We start from the raw sequence: 19,571 nt of genomic DNA on the forward strand, positions 1-19,571 counted from the left end.
TAAGGCTGTTTATGACATTGGGATCAATATTGAAGATGACTTGGCTAAGTCAAAAGCTGCCAACAATAACTCCAACAGTGGCTGGAAAGGAAAGAAGAACGACAATCCTTCTTCTTCCAAAACCGCCCACTCAAATAATGTTAGCACCTTTAATTTAGGAGAAGTTCTCGCCATGAACAACCAAGGACAGAAGAAACCATTTAGGAGGAACTTCACTCCTATTGGCATGAGTTATGACACCGCATTTGATCAATTAAATGCAAAAGGTCAATAACTCCCATTGGACCATTTGGGGTCCCACCAATCGAGAAGAGGTTGGTTAACTGGAACCCCAATGCACACTGCAACTATCACCAAGGTAGGGGCCATTCTACTGAAAGCTGTTGGAAGCTTAAGGAAGCTATCCAAGACCTAATTGACAATAACAAACTGCCGTTGCCCCCTGCCAGTAAGAAGCCAAGCATTGACAATGCACCTCTAGCTCATACTCTGGCTATCTCTGATGAAGAAAACGAGGTTGACCCCTCATCTCTCATTAAACATGTCGAAGAAATCAATACCATAGAAAAAGAAGTGGAGATCTTTTTTGATGTCAAAGATAGCCTTCTAGAACTGGCAAATAAGGAAGACATACAATTGCTCACACTGTCTATGAAGGAGGCATCACAACTACTACGTGAAGCTCTTAAGGTTATGAACGAACTCCATAAGAAATATGATGAGCTTTCATGTCCAAAGGAAGAACCTAAAAGAGAATTCACACCAGTGAGAACGACTTATGAGGCAAAGTATTTTCCCTTACAAGTCACTGAAAAACCCAAGAAGAGCAATAGAATCTACACTCCAATTGGGATCCCATATGCGCAAATGTTCGAAATGCTCTCCGAGAGTGGCGAGGTCAAACCTCTCGAACCGAGACCATTTGAGTCGTTAAAAAGGACAGATAGATATTACTGTCAGTACCATCAATCAGGGGGGCACACTATAGAAAACTATTTCAAGTTCAAGGATTTGGTACAGAAAATGATTGATGAAAAGAAATTAGTCCAAGTTCAAGAAGAAGAGGATATAACCGTAAATGGAGTTTGGGACAGTGATGAAGAAGACGTCTACCTAAAAGACATAGTAGGACCTTCACCTTCTGTATCATACACCACAGATGACATTTGGGCTGAAGAAGATTCATCAATAGATGTCCTCACAAGATCTGGGAGAATGCAAGCTCCCGTTTCAGCGCAACCTATTCCCACCATACAACAAGTTCCCATACCTATCATCGAAGACAATGATATTGTTAAACAGTTTAAGAAGACAAAAGTTGAGATGAATGTGTGGAAGCTCCTGGCAACATCTCGAGAGCATAGGTTGGCTGTAATGAATGCCTTGGATAAAATCGGGATAGATTCTGACACTACTCCTGAGGGACTAGCCAAATTCCTCACAAGTGATCTTCCTAGTCCAATTAACTTAATCACCTTCTCTGACAAAGATTTACCCCCAGAAGGTGACAGAAATTACAAGGCATTAAATCTCACGGTAGTCTTCAAAAGGATGAATGTTCCCATGACTCTTGTAGACAATGGATCGGCTATCAATGTCTGTCCACTTAGAACTGCGAGGATGCTCGGCATAAGGGATGAAGACTTAACTCCGTCCACACAAGGAATAAGAGCCTACGATAATACTCGTCGTCAAGCTCTTGGCAAAATAACCCTAAATGTAACGGCAGGAGCAATAGAACATGCTACTACTTTTCAAGTAGTAGACATCAAAGCCTCATTCAATTTGTTGTTGGGACGCCCTTGGCTTCATGATCTAAAGGCCGTCCCTTCATCTCTCCATCAACAAGTGAAAGCCATAGTTGGAGGAATCCCAATCACTATTGATGCTTTGCCTATGAGAATTAAATCCATAGAGAATCCAATCATCAATGTGGAGCACGACGAGGATGATGAAGATCTATGGGGATTTAACGAAGAAGTCTCCTTAATCCAGGAGGATGAAAGGACATCTCTTTTCCATGACCCCCATTCCAACATGATTGTCAACACCATGCTGAAGAAACAAGGACACTTCCCTAGGATGACCCTAGGAAAGAAGAAAGGGATAGCAAAATCGCTGGAGTCACCTGGCCATCCTAAGCTAGATACTTTCGGACTTGGTTTCGAACCGACTCGGAAAGATCTCAAGCGAGCCCAGGAAAAGTTGAAGGCGCGTAGGGACGCTTGCATTAAAAAGAAAGAAATTCCAATGGATCAGTACCCTCTTACGCTTAATGGTCAGTTCATAAAAGAAGGAGAGGACTATCCATGCCATGAATTTCCCGAGCCATTTGTTGTAAACGGCATACAACAACCAGGATTCAAGATTTTCTTGGATTGCTACTTCACTGATGAAGTCCCAACTCCTGTCCACAAGGAGAAAGCACCCCCATGCTTTGACTTTAACGTCATGGGATTATTGTTTGGGCGAGAAAAGAATGAGCCAACTTACGAAGAAGATAACTCCTCGCTCATTCAAACAGTCCTACAAAGTGGAAGCTTCGACCCCTCAAAGATAATTACTCCAGCCGAAGGATCACTACAAGGGTGGCGCTAGAATATCAAAGTGACTACTCCAAGCGGAAGGAAGATATCACTCACGACAGGGCAAGGACCGATGTTCGAAGAGTCGTTTGAGTCAGAGTCTGAGTCAGAGTCTTTCCCTTTAGAGTCTTCTAAATCTTTAGTAGTAACACCTACCCCTCCTATTTCTTCTCCTAGGATAGTTAGTGATCCAGTCCCTGAGGACATATCACTCTTTGATGTAATGATCTCAGAGTATAATAATATTTCTCATTCTCCTTACTTCTTGTGTTCTTCCCTAAACCAAGATGACGAGCATTGCTTAGCTAACGATGAAAAAGACAAAGAAATTATTAAAGCAATGGAAACACTCGAAAAGAAAACACCGGTAATTGAAGAAACTGAGACAGTTGACATTTCAAATGATTCAACTCATAAAAGAGAAGTTAAAATCGGACTAACATTGAATAAACAAGAAAAAACCGATTTAATTAACTTACTTAAAGAATTTATCGATGTATTTGCTTGGTCATATGAAGATATGCCAGGCATTAATAGAGAAATAGCTCAACACACTATACCACTAATTCCAGGAATGAAACCCGTAAAACAAAAGTTGCGTCGAATGAAACCTGACGTAGCACTTAAAATAAAAGAAGAAGTTCAAAAACAAATAACTGCAGGTTTCATCAAGGTATCCAAATACCCCGAATGGATCGCCAACGTCGTCCAAGAAAGACGGAAGGGTAAGGATGTGTGTCGACTATCGAGATCTAAATAAGGCAAGTCCAAAGGACGACTTCCCTTTGCTACACATCGATATTCTGGTAGATAACACGACAAATCACGCGCTTCTCTCGTTCATGGATGGATACGCAGGGTACAATCAGATTCTCATGGCAGAAGAAGACATGGAGAAAACAACCTTTATAACACCATGGGGCACTTACTGCTACACGGTAATGCCATTTGGGTTGAAAAACGCGGGTGCTACTTACCAACGTGCAGCAACTGCCTTACTTCATGACATGATGCACAAAGTAGTCGAGGTATATGTCGACGACATGATTGTGAAATCAAAGGACCGTCCAGGCCATCAAGTAGCCTTAAGGAAATTTTTCGAAAGGCTAAGAAAATATAACATGAGGTTGAATCCATCGAAATGTGCTTTTGGAGTCACCTCAGGCAAGCTCTTGGGATACGTCATAAGCTCTAGAGGAATAGAGGTAGATCCAACTAAGATTAAAGCAATCATGTCAATGCCACCGCCCAAGACTGAGAAACAGATTCGAGGATTTATTGGCCGGTTGCAATACATAAGTAGGTTCATATCAAAACTGACAACGATATGTGAACCAATCTTCAAGAAGCTCAAGAAGAATGTACTAGTAATATGGGATGACGAGTGTCAAAAAGCCTTTGAAAAGATCAAAGCCTATCTCGCAAGTCCTCCCGTATTAGCACCAACGCTCCCCGGAATACCTCTTAGGTTATATTTGCCGGTTACCAAAGAGACAATGGGAGCCATGCTAGCACAAGAGGTAGAAGGCAAAGAGAACGCAATTTATTACCTAAGTAAAAAGATACTCGAATACGAAACACGCTATACACCGCTAGAGAAATTGTGCCTCGCCTTGGTGTGGGCCACAACTAAATTAAGACATTACATGATGGTGCATACCGTTTTCGTAGTCTCCCGATTAGATCCACTCAAGTATCTGTTCGATAAATCTACACTAAATGGACGTATTTCAAGATGGATAGTTAATCTAGCCCAGTTTGATGTACGGTTTATGCCTCAAAAAGCTATTAAAGGATCCGTGGTGTCAGACTTTCTAGCAGATTTTCCAATGGAGGACTCGACACCAATACAAGACAATGAATTTCCAGATGAAGACTTAATGGTCACTGAAGATGATACTTGGACCTTGTATTTCGACGGAGCCTCAAACCAAAAGGGATGTGGCATCGGAGTGCTACTAGTATCACCTAAAGAAGAGCACGTTCCAATCTCAATAAATCTTGATTTCGACGTTACCAACAATGCTGCTGAATATGAAGCATGCGTGGTAGGCCTTGAAACAGTCTTGGCATTGGGAGTAAAGAAGTTAAGGATATTTGGAGACTCTTCTTTGATCATCAATCAGATATCTAAAAGGTGGAAAGTAAGGAGCGAAAGCCTAGCCCCTTATCAAACTTACCTGGAAACTCTTACCGATCAGTTAAAGAAGGTAGAATACACATATCTTCCTAGAGAAGAAAACCAATTTGCTGATGCCTTGGCAAGATTAGCCTCAATGGTTAGGATTCCCACGGAAATCGAGCAAATGCCTCTAACTATCGAAAAAAGGCACAAACCAGCATATATCCAGGCTATTGAAGACGACGACCTAGTCCAAGGCGAAGAAGAAGAAGAAGAAGAACCGTGGTACATAGACATACTCAACTATGTCACCAATGGTGAATACCCTCCTCATGCTGACAAAAGAGCAAAGCGAGCCTTAAGACTTTTGGCTTCTCAATATGTACTCATAGACAACGAGCTACATAAAAGGGTACCTAAAGGTCGAGCCCTCCTATGTGTAGGAAAAGTGGATGCACAAAGAGTAATGAGAATAGTTCACGAAGCAATCTGTGGCACTCATGTAAATGGCAAAATGTTAGTCCAGAAAATAATGCGAGAAGGATATTATTGGACTACAATGCATAGGGATTGCCATCAATATGTAAAAAGATGCCCTGAGTGCCAAATTTATGCCAATTTACAACATGTCCCTCCATCTTTGATCTACACCTACACATCGCCATGGCTATTCTCTACATGGGGAATTGACATAATTGGCAAAATCACTCCCCCAAGAACAGGAGGCCACGAATTTATTCTAGTAGCAATCGATTACTTTACGAAGTGGGTCGAAGTGCAATCATACGCTAAACTCACTGCAAAACATGTAGCACTCTTTATCGAAAGAAATATTATTTGTCAATACGGAGTCCCACATGAAATGATAAGTGACAATGGAACTCACTTTCAAGCCAAATGTGAAGAATTGCTACAAAAATATGGCATCCAACATCATCATTCTTCCCCTTATAGACCTCAAGCAAACGGAGCAGTCGAGGCAGCCAATAAAAATCTAAAGACTATCATCGAGAAAATGACAGAAAATTATAAGGATTGGCCTGACAAGCTTCACTTCGCATTGTGGGGTTATCGCACGTCAATTCGTACATCAACAGGAAATACGCCATTTTCCTTAGTATATGGAATGGATGTCGTACAACCTGTCGAACTGGAAATACCATCTCTACACATTGCGCTAGAGAGTAAACTCGATGAAGTTGAATGGACTAGGGCAAGATATGAAGAATTGATTCTACTCGACGAAAAACGACTAGAAGCTCTACATCACACTCAGTGTTACCAAACTCGTATGGCTAGGCATTTTAATAAGAAGGTCAAGACAAGAAATATCAAAGTAGGAGATTTGGTATTAAAAGCACTAAGGAAAAATGTTTTAGACCCAAGGGGAAAATTTAGACCTAACTGGTCTGGCCCCTACATTGTCCAAACAATCCCGTCAGGATGTGCAGCAAAACTAACTGATATGGACGGCAATAAATTCTCAAACATGACCAATCTTGACCAACTTAAGAAATACTACCCATAAATACTTGAGTAGGATACTCAAGAGAGCTACGTTCAGCCTGATTCCTTAAGAGAGGATACGTAGGCAACCCTTTACGGGTGCGGCCACTTTATTTTTTGACATCTCCGCGTTCCAGAATCAATTAAAAAGTCAACGGAAAATCGGCAAATTATTGGCGTCGCAGAACAGAGCTTGGCGCCAGCCAGAACTCATCAGCGCCAGCCGATGAAATTGGCGCCTGGCGCCAGACCCCAATAGTTGGTGCCAAACGCCAATTACTGGCGCCAATTTGGGAATAAAATCTGGGCGAATTTCGTTGTTTTTTTCAGAAAATTTTCGACTTCCGTACTTGAAGAATTTCTGGAGAATTAATTTTCTTTCGATTTTCATTGCTTTAATAAAATAAATTTAAAGTAAACAATTTAATCGAAAGCTAAAATTTCATTAATAAAATAAAATTACATTATTGATGGAATTTAAATAAGGCTGAAATAAATTAACTTTAAATAACAATAACCGTCTAAATCTAATAAATCTAAAGCTAAGCAATGTTTTTAATCTTTCTTTTCCTTTCTAGCTCTTTTCCAATTGTTTTCTGCTTCCTCCTCTTCATCCATTACTTTAGCTAGTAGGAATCCTTTAGAGGACCTACATTCAATTTTGGAGTAGATGGTCTCCCTCTCAGCTAGCAATCCATTCTTCTTCTCCACCCAAACTTTTTTGTCTGTGGTGTTAGCTTTCCTTTTTCCTTTGTCTTTGGTAGTATTTTTCTTCCTAGGCATTGTAGGTGTTTTGAATTCAATTCTTGCACCTAAGCGTTCTTTGGCAGGAGTCACCCTGTCACCTAGACGATTCTTCACATCGGTTCTACCCTGATCAATGGAAGATTTCTTCAGCAACCATTTCTTTACATCATTAGGCAAAGAAGGAGGAACCTTTTGGGTAATCACTTCCCATAAAGGTCTAGCGCTCCAATAAGCATCGAATCTATCTATTTCTTGAGATACAGGGTACTCATAGGGAGGACGAAGATCCCCGGAAGGAATATTCTGAAGCAAGCCGTATTGTCTTTTCACCCTGCAGGGATAATAATAGGTTACACGAGACAAGTTTGGAAGACGGCAGAAAGGTTGCTTGTTAACACCAACCATCCTTCCTATTTTCCACCATGATATGACCCATTTGATGGCAAAATCACGTGATTCAAATACTTTTCTCCACCCATGACGCCCAATTTTAGGGATGCGCTTCTTCCTTCTCACGAAGCAATTGGGAGTATATTTTTCAATGTCATCCGGAGGGCTAATTAATCCTAGCCTCTCTATTAACCACATCTGTAAAAAAATTGCAATGCAAATAAATTATTATTACAATACAAAAATATATTTTTTTTATTTCTGTAATTAAAAATATTATTTTTCTACCTGTAATAAAATTGGAGAACCGCGAAGAGGCGCTTTTGGGTCCCTTTTCAAGTCATCTAGACTAATCATAGTCTCTCCAACTATTAATGGCATTGGATTCCTCCCTGATTCAATCTGTTCTAGTACAGTGGTGATAATTGATTGACCCTCATTATTTTTACCACTACTAAGAAAAAATTGATTGAGCATGCAAAATAAGAACGCCCTTCTTCTATATATATGTAAAGATTCAGAAAGAGGTTTATCAAAATAATGGCGTGCGAATTCTTTCAAATTAACTATGTTGCCATCCACTATTTTTTATAAATCCCTTTCCTTCAAATTAAAGAAACGCTCAAAATCCTTATAGTAGTATGCGTCTACTCTAGGGATTACTACGAGGTCTATTGCAGGGAAGCCTAAGATAGCACCAAATTCCTCTGGCAAAGGGCTAATCTCATCATACCCTATTCTGAAACAATGCGTATCAACATTCCAAATTTCTAAAGCGGTATGTATGAAGTCTAGGTCTAGATCTACTCCTTTGATGCCATAAATTCCCCCCAAGTGTAATAAATCTAATTCTTTTCTGTCTCTAGCATTAAGAGATCGACACCATTCATGAGTGTATTGGGTGAAGGTTTTAGTGGCTAAAGACATAATTATTATTTTTTCTAAAGAAGAGAATAATTTTATTCGCTAGAATTATGAGAAGAATCGGCTGGACAAGGGGCTATTTATGCACAGATTGCGAAGAGTTTTAATCAGAATGAAACATGGAGTCAGCGTCAATTGGCGTCAAACCCCCGAGCTTGGCGCCAACCGCCAGAGCTTGGCGCCACACGCTAAGCTGAGCGCCTGGCGCCACGCGCCATATTCTAAATTCCAAACACCCGACATTCTATTTAATTTTTTCCTTTTTATTCTTTCTTTTTGGGGGAGAGAGTCGGATAATATCCTCCATCAATAATAAAAATGACGGAATTTTTGCGCAAAATTGTTGTCACACTTCTTTTGCACACACTAACATACACATAATCATAAATTTATGATAACATAAAAATACAAAATGTGTCTCTAAATGATGAGTCAAAGGCAAAGTTCTATAAAAAATTCAAAATAAAATAAACACAGGAACGAACTACGGCGCCGGAGGACGTAGGCCCATCATGTCATAAAATTGCGCTGTACGAGGAGTCACCTCTCCACCAGCTCCAGCTGCAGCGCCAGCTCCAGTCTCCGTGGGAGGAGGGAGACTCAAGATAGGACCACTCCAGCCAGGATCAACCTGAGGCTGAGACCGCGAAGGGTGCTGCGATGACGAGCCAACCTCGTACATCCCGCCACCTCTGAAAGCCGAGGTAGCCTCTACTACCGGTGCAGCAGGAGCACCCTCAGAAGAAGATCTCGAGCCCTCAGCAACGTCGGCTCGAGCAGCCTCAGAGCGACTGCCTCTACCCCTTGACGAAGTGCGACGACGTCTCGAGTTAGACCTCGCCGGATCTCTCCGCCCCTCAGGTCTCGTGCGGGTGTGAGAAGCGATAGGTTGGCCCTGCAAAAAGAATTATATCATAAACAAGGTAAAATTGAGGTAGTAATGCAAAAATAATAAGTAAAGAAAGGTTACCTCTCGGACAACGTCATCCCGACGACAGGTGGCCGCATTTCTCATCCGGACAAGCTGGCTCCGGAAGGCATCTATGCATCGTGCCATAGCCGAACCACCTCGCGTGAAAATTGTCAGAAAAATAAGTCAGTAAAAAAATGCATGATATATGAACACAAAATTCTAAAAAAAAAAAACTAGGCTTACTCTAGTCTGGTGGCGAGGAATCGACCGCTCTACAAAGCGCTCACCCTCGGGAGCCGGAGAAATCATCTCCTCGATCGGCCCGTACATCCCCTGGTAGTGGATGGACATACGGGGTGGCACGAACTCAGTAGCACCGTCCTGATAAAACGGAAAAAATTAGTAAAGTATTACTTGGGGGCTACTTAGCGAAAAATAAAAAGCTAAAGAATCTTACCTTCACATCCTCAGCCGGTACAGGGGCTGGAGCTAACAAAGGTAGTAGCTCCTCAGCATAACACTGCCCGAGGATCGCATAGGACCGCCAAGGGGTACCTGCTCCCTCAGACATGCTCGACAACCGCGCCTCGTCGAACATATGTCGTGGTGGAGCGGCAGGAACGACGAAAACATCAGAAGAGTGCCGTCTAGCGACCCTCTCTCCTAAGTACGCGACCGCTCCATAGGTCCCCAGAAAGTAGCGACGCTCAGCAGAGTACTGTTCGACTAATCCAGTGACTGTCCAACCGCCCCACGGTCGGTATACCACCTCAGGTCCCTGTAAAAAGCATCAATCAGGCAGGAATATATCTAAGGCACCGCGGAAAAGCAAGACAAACGATAAAAGTCGTACCGAGATGTTCCAGCTCCGAACACGTGCAGTAGGCATGTCCACATGGTGGCCGCCCCAAGAGGCGCTTACCGGAAATCCCTTCGGCGATGGTCTCGCCGGCGCAATGGAAGGAAAGTACTCATAGAATCAGATCTACAAGGAGTTAAAAGTATGAATAAATGCTAACTAATATGTAGGGATAAAACTTTATAGGGAATAATGTTTACCTCTACGACCTTCCAAGAAGCAGACAAAGCGACGTTCGTCCTAAAGGACCGGTGACGACACGAGTCCCTCAGTGCACGAACAAAGTCAGCATAGGCCAAGCTGGCCCAGTCATAAGTCCCGATCCGCTGAAGATCACGGAGAGCAGGAAGGTAGTAAAGCAATGCCCTACTACCCTTTTCGGGAGAGAATGTCCCTGACAACAACATCAACACAAAGATGCGCACCCGTTGCTCTCGGGTGGTCGCATTGTCATCAAGAGCCGCTGCTAGCGTCGAACGGCGAATCCCTCTAGCACTGAACTGAGTCGTCTCGACCTCCGCTCGGGCCCGAATAGCGATCGGCCCCAACAAATCCTCGACCTCTGAAGAAAAGACGTCGATCCCACCGTCAAACAGTAGTGGCACAGAAGAGAACTCCAGTCCTGTGATGAGACTGAAGTCCGTAGGGGTGACCATCATCTCGCCCCAAGGAAAATGAAAGGTGTTGGTGGTGTCCTAGAAGAACTCCACCAAAGCGCGCACTACGTGATGACCCCCGCTGGAGGCGACCATAGCCTCGGAGGTCTCAAACAGAGTAGCTAGCCCGCAAGACTCCCATAGGAGCCTCGTCTCAAGATCCCTAGCGATGTGCATCCTGTACAAATCGCCTAAACCGTCACAGCCAGAGCTGTGATGCCGTGTCCTCCCGGGCTCGGTACCCTGTCTCACCCTCTCGGAGATGTGGTGGACAGGGACGAAGAACAGAGTCCGCTCGTCCCACTCCGGAAGTCGACCAAGCGAAGTGGACGGCGTGGCGTCGTCCTCTACGGGCTCATGCTCCCGTCTAGTGTTTCGGGACCGTGAACCCGAGCCTCGTTGTCTAGCCATGCTACATTGTGCAGAATCATAATAAATTAAGGTTCTATAGTATCTAAGGTTCGCCTAGCCGTATGATACTATGTTCGCAAAAACAGAGTACGTAGTACTAAAACAGAGCACAAATTCAAATTGAGCATAACAGCATTTTTCAAGCAAACAAACAATTTGTTACAACACTATAGTGATTATTGTGACAAATTGGACAAGAATTGCTAGCAAAAATGTCAAGAACGAGTCACATTGTTCTTCACGACCTTAAGAGATCCAACAATGGCAAATTGAATATTTCTTCACCAAATTGAGTCAAACAAGTCTCAAATTACTCCCAAGGCAATATACAAACATAATCAAGCAATTTCATGGCATAAAACTTGACAAACAAAGCAAATTGAGCATCATAAAATTCGAATTTTCATGAAATTTGTGAATATTCATGTCAAGAATTCATAAACACTGATGTGAGTTTGAAGAAAACTTACATAGATCGGGAAAATAGATTAAAAGAGCATTGATTTGCAACAAATTTGAGCGAATTCGGTTGAAAAACGAGCAAGCAATGAGCAATTGGAGCTTTCAGTTTCCTCGAGCAGTTTTCGCGACGAACAGAGCAGCGAAATGAAGAGAAAATGGGAATTTAAAGAGATTCTCGTGTTGCTGCCAGTCCCTAGGCATTGGCGTCACGAGTTGGGCTTGGCGCCTTGCGCCAACGTCAGCGCCTGGCGCTAACGTGTAATAGCTGGCGCTGATGGTCTTTCAGCAACGCCAAAGCATCTAGCCACCTGATGAGGTTCTGCTAGCCTTCTGCGATATATTTTGGGTTCCTTGGTACGCCAGTTATCCCCTGTAAGCAATTTGACATGATTTAGTAATCGGCTTGATTACATAAAGTGATCGACCTGATAAGAGATCGTCTCACTTAGCTTAAACCGCCTAAGCATTGGCTCATTAGCAAAAAAGGCACCGACACATAGGTTCAAGAGCAAAGAGCATCGACATACAGGTTCAAAGCAACAAGAACGCCGACGTACAGGCATAGCGGAAGCAAAGTTCGGGCGAACTTTAAAAGATCGGCAGACATGGATCTTCGGTAATTTCCTTTGGAAAATTATCGCATCAAATGAGGATAACTTTAAGAGAGGATATCTTCGACAACGTTCCCTAGCTTGCGGATAGCTGTCACGAGCAACTGAGGATTATTTCAAGAGAAATAATCTTCGATGATATTCCCTAGGATGTGGAATATTATCATTGCGGAGAGGATAGTTTCAGGCAAAGCAATCTTCTAATTTGGAAGCAGTTACAGGCGTAGCGGTTTTCAAGCGAGATGGCATTCTTTAGCTTACAGGATGTCATCAAAACAATCGGTTACTTTCAGAGACCTGTGCTCGACGGTGCAAGATACGCGTTTCTTAACTCTTTTATCTGTTTAACTAATGCTAGTTTGCAGGTACCGGCGTTACAAGAGTGATTTAGGATCGCAGAACGTTCTGAATCATTCTCCGTCCCTATCGATACTTTGACTTTTGTTTTCAAAACTTGCGTTTCTCCAAACTCAGTCAAAGTGGGGGCTTCTATAGACACCCATTTGTGTCTCCCCAAAACCAAACCCAGTGATGAGTACCTTTCACGTCGAATCATAATCAAATGAAACGAAAGTGTGGAATGGTCTAGTGTTGCGGAAAGTTTTAATTTCTTTTCTCTTCTTTCTGTTTTTGAAAACTTTATTTTAAGAAAACAGCCAATCTAGTTTTGTTGGTGCATGATATGGGTTCAATAGTGGTGTAGTTGGATAGGGCTTGCAAAGACCTTTCCAACGATATATTATAAGCCCAATTCCGATGAATATTGAGGAAATTATGGCCAAATTACCAAATTGGGCCCGGTTTGAGCTTTATGTACGGCCCTATGATCTTGGGGAGGGCCTAATATGATTTATCATTCCTAATGCAATTAGGAAAGGTTTTTGTCTTCTAGATTCTTCTAGAAGGTTCTTTTCATTCCTAATTCAATTAGCATTGATAAGTTGACTTTGTTGACTTTTCAGTGTTTTAATCAAAATCAAATAGCATTTTCGAAGAAATTATATTATTTTATCCTCCAGTACGGTAAACTTATCGGATTTTCGAAAACGCGTTAAAATCAAGCTTGGCGTCCAACCCCAGGCCTTGGCGCCTGGCGCTAAGGCTGGTGCCTGGCGCCAGCTAGCCAGGGTAGGCGCCAGCTCTGTATCCTGAGCGTCAGACTCTGTTTTGTTAATTTATCTTTTTTGGCTGATTTTCTCTATAAATATCGTATTAAAAACTTTGTTTTGATGGACCAATCATCATCGATCATCATCTACATCTATCATTCACCATTCATTCACCAATTCTCCCTCATTCATCTTTCCTCTAAACTTTGCTTTTTTAGTACAAAATTCTGCATTCGCAAGATCTAGAAACACCTAGCCATATTCGAATTTGCCTTCGCCCTAGACGTTAAAGGTTTAATTTCTGAGGGTTTGGTCCCAAATATCTCTTTCAATTATTTAATTTAATTGTTTTGATTATTATTTTCCTTGAAGTTACTAACGTGTGTATTTTGTTATTAGAAAGAGGTACGAGGCATCAAAGTAAGTGATTTAATGGTTTTAATTGATGTTATGATGTAGATTTCATGTTTACATTGTTATTATGATATTCCTAGTATCATGTCTAGGGTAATTTTAATATTAAATATGATTGTTGCGATGCTTCCTATGTTCTTCCTAATATTTATGATTGTTAGTATCATGTTAGGGCTAAAGATTTGATTTTTATTGATTAGTGACATGCTAGGGTTTGTTATTAATCTTGTTAGTATCATGCCTAGGATCTTGCTATTATTATTATGCTTTAATATTAACATGAATAGACCTGGTTATTGGGCGGGTCGGGTTAGGGTCGGTGCGGGTCGGTTGCGGGTCAGGGTCAAAGAGGGTCACATTTTATAGGGTCAATATAGGGTCGGGCCAATGCGGGTCGCGGGTCGATAATGGGCGGGCCTACAAAATATCAATTAAAATAAATATTGGACAAAGCCATTATTAAATACATATGAATACAAATTAATCTATATAATTATTTTTACATTATGTATTTTCTTTATCAACTAAATTGGAAAAACATGTTGGCCCTATATTTACCCTACCCAATAAGGGCTCTGTCCATTAATAGCCCTGTCCATTAAAAGCCCTATAAGCTTGGCCCTAACCCTATTATCATTGGGCTACCCTTTCCAATAACCACCTCTAAACATGAACATGACTATGATTTAATTGTTATAATTTATTATGATTATTATTGTTATTATAATTATAATTATTGTTATGATTATTTATTATGTTGCTTGATGAAGTTTATTGTTATTGCTTGATCACCTTTTATGCATGTTTAAAGGGAATTGGTACTTGTAATCACGCTTAATAAGATAATTAATAATCTTGTTTAGGGTTAATGTGATTATAATTCAAGTGATCGCCAATAATAAGTTTATTTGTGCATTAATATTCAACCAACATAGATAAACAGGTTTAGGGTAATTCTATTGATTGCATGTTAATTAGAAAGCGCACATGAATACGATCAGAATAAAGTAGAGGCCTATTATTTGGGCAGGTTCAATATCTTTTAGGTTGGATTTGTACCTTCATCCCCGAACCCTTATTTGGTTCTAGACCTTATGGAGTTGACGATCTCTTGGATCGTTAAGGGGTGTAACCTTCACCTCGTGAACGATTTACAAGTTCCTAAAAAACTTGTTGGCGACTCTTTTGCTCTATCTTCTTCCCTTTTGGACGCCACCGTACTTTAGTGTATGATCACAGTGGGGTTCAAGCTAGTGGGATTTTAAAAGCTTGAAATTATTCCCTACAGAAACCAACCGCATTCAAGTGGCTTACACACTAAGGCCTTGTTCTTTTGAGCTTCTGGGCAGAGTAGAGCGGGGGTCAGCACAACAGAGCAGATTAAATTTCAGCAAAGTAGAGCAGAGTAGATTTAAGGATAGTAGAGCAGAGCCGAGCCGGGCCGTGCAGAGCAGAGCAGATTTCAACATTATTATCAATATTATTATTAATGTTATTATTATTAATGTTATTATTATTAATGTTGTTGTTGTTGTTGTTGTTGTTGTTGTTGTTGTTGTTGTTGTTGTTGTTGTTATTATTATTATTATTATTATTATTACTATTAATGTTATTATTATTGATGTTGTTGTTGTTGTTATTATTATTATTATTATTATTATTATTATTATTATTATTATTATTAATGTTATTATTATTAATGTTGTTGTTATTATTATTATTACTATTACTATTACTGTAGACACCTAAAAATGTCTCCCCAAAACCAAACCCAACGTTGAACACCTTTCACCGCCATTATTGTTCGGGTTGAGTATTTAATCTTTGGATTGCTTAAATCCATGTTTCATACACCAATCCATTTCCTAGGTCATTTCCTAAACCATAACTTGTTATCCACTTTTCGTGTCCTTATCAAAAAACCGAGCTGAACTGATTTTATGGCTATATAATTTTGATCCAATTATTATTTGGTTAGATAGGCCTTGAAATAATCTTTCCAACCATATATCATAAGTCCAATTCCGAGCTATAACGAAAAAGATATGAGCAAAACACTAAACTCGGCCCAAAACCGACACCCTTCCACTAAAACGGCCATATAATAAAATCTAAAAATGATTTTGGCCTGATTTAAATTGGGTTGGAAATTAGACTGGATAATCTTTCCAATTATATATTATATGCCTTATTCCAAGTTAAGGATCAAAAGTTCTCGCAATTTTAAAAACGTGTAAAAAATTGAAATTACCGCGCACAGTGCAAAAGCACTGCGTCACGACGCCTGATGACGTGGCACGGTTCCTGGTGCAGTGACACGGTACTGTACATCGTGTCACGGTGCTATTTTCGAAGATTTTTCGCGTCAAATTCCACCGTGGCACGGTACCTGTTGCCGTATCACGGTACCTGCTGCCGTGACACGGTATTTCTCACCGTGTCACGGTGCTTTTTCCGTGTAATTTCTGCGTTTTCCCATACCGTGACACGGTCTACTGTACCGTGTCACAGAATTTTCTCGTGTCTTTTCTGCGTAAACCCTTCACGCGTTTTCACTTCCCGTAGGTCAAATATGTCCCGCGTCACTCCATTTTTCCCCGCGTCATGGGATTTTCCCCCGTCTGACGGTGCCTTCCCTCATCTAACGGTGCCTGGCACCATATCACGGTGTTCTCTACCGTGTCGCGGTGTCCCTCAGCTCAACTCATTTTCCTTATAAATACCCCCTCATTTCTGCAGTTCGGTGCATCTAATCATTCTCTCTTCCTCTCTTTTACACCAAAAATCATTCTCTTCTCTTTCTCTCATATTCTAAGACTTAAAACCTATATTCCTAATTACATCATTCTTCCCTTAAGCACTCCAAGGAATCTATACTAAACCCGAGGTTCCGTCCTTAAACCAAGGCGTGAAAGGTATAAATAACTGAGGGTTTAGACCAAATTAAATCTACATTTATTTAATTTAATTTTCATTTAATTTATATTTTTTTATTGAAGTTACTAACAATTTATTCATGATGTAGCAATTTTAAGGAACGCGCGGAATGTGAGTAATTAATTAATTTAATTACTCTTATTTTATTTTTAATATTGCTAGTATCACGATTAGGTTATTATTATTATTTGATTTGACTAACGTTATTATTGTTAAATTGCTTCCAATATTAATCTTTATTCTATTATTATTATGATCACCATATTGCATGTTTAAAGGGAATATGTAATTGAAAATCACGACTAATAAGATAATTTGGACAACCGGCTTAGGTTCCTTTTTAATCTTGTTGTTAAATCAAGTGATCACGATATTTTAGAATTATATGTAGCATTAATATTCAACCAATTTAGCATAATAATAGTTTGGAACAAATTGAATATTTGTTTGTATGCCTTTGAGATCACAGAATCACTTTTCACTATAAGAATCGAGTAGAGGCCAATACGGGCGAATGTGACTCCATGACTCACTTCGTACCATCATCCCCGATCCTCCTTTCGTGGTTTCGAACCATATGGAGTTAGTAATCTCATGGATTATGAATGGGGTGTAACCTTCACGGGTCAATCGTAGTTGCCTTCGTTGTCCCTTATTCGTGGTTGCCTTAAATGATCCGTGAACGGTTTACAAGTTCCTTAAAAACTTGTTGGCGGCTCCCTACTATCCTTGTCCTTAATCGTATTATGTCAATTCCCACTTCCTATGAGTGCCAAGCATATTCACACATGCTTTAACGTAGGCGCACTTCGAACGACGCCTACAATTACTATTACTATTACTAAGTGAATATACCGTTGATTTAGGTGAGTGAAAACATAAATATATGTATACCATATTTAACATATGTTAATAGTAGAAAGATAAAAGACAACGGTTTACTTATATTTGTTTCACAAAATTTTTAAAATAAAATGATTTAATGAGTAAAAATGATTTTACTTATAAATTTGTCTTAATCATATATTTTAACCCTAAAAATAATAATGATATACAAAGTACTACTTGAAAACAACCTCTTTTTTTTTTTGTTTTTTTTTTAATTCTTAAATTGTATGGAAAGGTTTGAAAATTAATTCAACTCAATGAACTAACAATCAATACCAACATATATATAATGTTTCCACACATTGTGATTCTAATATCAAAATGTTTATAAAAGAAATTGTTATTAATTGTTATTATTTTTTTTTTTTTGAAAGAATTGTTATAATTATTAGAAATTATTAATTAGTAATATTATTAAATATTAATTCTTAATAGTTTGAATTATAAAATATTAATAATGATAACTATTATTATTAATTATTATCATGATTAATAAATATTAATTATTATTATTATTATTAATTATTAAAATTATTTTAATATTAATAATTATTATAACTATTCAAAATAATAAATTATTATCATCAATACAATATTAATTATTATTATTATTATTATTGAATATTAATTATTACTCCCTCCGTTTTTAAATACTTGCTCCATTTCTCTAGGACACGCATGCTGATGCTAATCTTTGATCACTAATATCTTTAATTATCAATAGGTATAACTTCTAACAATTGAAAATTAATAATCTATTCATTTAGATGATTCCAACAAGTACTCACACGACTATATTTTTTCTTATGTATAAATCACAAACATTAGTAAAGTAGGATAAATGAATAATGCAAAAAATAGAAATGGAGCAAGTATTTAAAAACGGAGGGAGTATTATTGTTATTATTAATTATTATTTGAAAATAGAGCAGAGCAGTGCAGAGCAGAGCATAGCAGAGCAGATTTCTTTTGAACAGAGTAGAGCAGAGCAGATTTTATTTGAGCAGAGCAAGGCTCAGCAGAGTAGATCAAAGTAGAGCAGAGTAGAGCAGCTCTAAAGAACGGAGCCTACGTATGTGCCATATGCAAGCCAAGGTCATCTAGCAACCCCAGACTATACGGCTTGTGCATGTACCTCCACCACCCCACGTAGCACTAGCTAGGCCGAGCCTAGTAGCGTTTGCTACGGGTTACCTAGTACTATGCACATGCAATAAGGCTGCTTACCCCTTTGCACCAAACACCAAGCAATGCACACACACCCTACTCAATGCACTCACCTGCCACGGCCAGCCACATAGCAGCACGCACAGCACCATGCTGCTGCCGCACCATGCTGCTGCCGCACCATGTTGCTGCTCTTGGCTACCTGGCGCGCCATGATGTCGGAACAAGTAGCAGCCACGCACATGTGGTCGCACGCAAGCTTGGGGCAGCCCACTTGGCAGCCACATGCGGATTGCATAAGCCAAGTGAGGCTCTTGCCTTGATTTGCGTGCCATAGCCTCGGGTTTCCAACCCGATTTTTACGTGACATATAATTAATTCTAAATTAATTTTAGAACTAATTCAATGAGAAAAATGAAAAATTAAACAAGTCCAACTTAAATTAAAAATTCACTAAGGTGCATATAACCAAAATTATTTCCAAGAACCATTCTTTAATAAAATTGGTTTAACTTAGTGCAATAAAATAAATAAGGGCAATAACTGACTATTAATTTAATTAATTTAAATTAATCATGAGATTTTAACAAAATAAAAGGGAGTTGAAAATATGAACACAAAGTTCAAATTAAAGATTCCAACTTTAACACTTATGAATCCTTGAAAAATTATATCTTCCAATATGAAGATAAATGAAATTTCTATCACAAGATTCAAACATTATGATTCCAATTAACTTAATACATGATTAAATCAAATGTTTAACCAAAAATTCATGGAATTTAGTAACTCAAAGTTTCAATCACTTAAAACAATTAAAGATTGAATCTTTAGTACTTAGAAGCAACAAAGAACAAATTTTTCACACTA

The sequence above is a fragment of the Chenopodium album genome, chromosome 3 (assembly GCF_948465745.1).
Source record: "Chenopodium album chromosome 3, dcCheAlbu1.1, whole genome shotgun sequence".
NCBI classification, from domain to species: Eukaryota; Viridiplantae; Streptophyta; class Magnoliopsida; order Caryophyllales; family Amaranthaceae; genus Chenopodium; species Chenopodium album.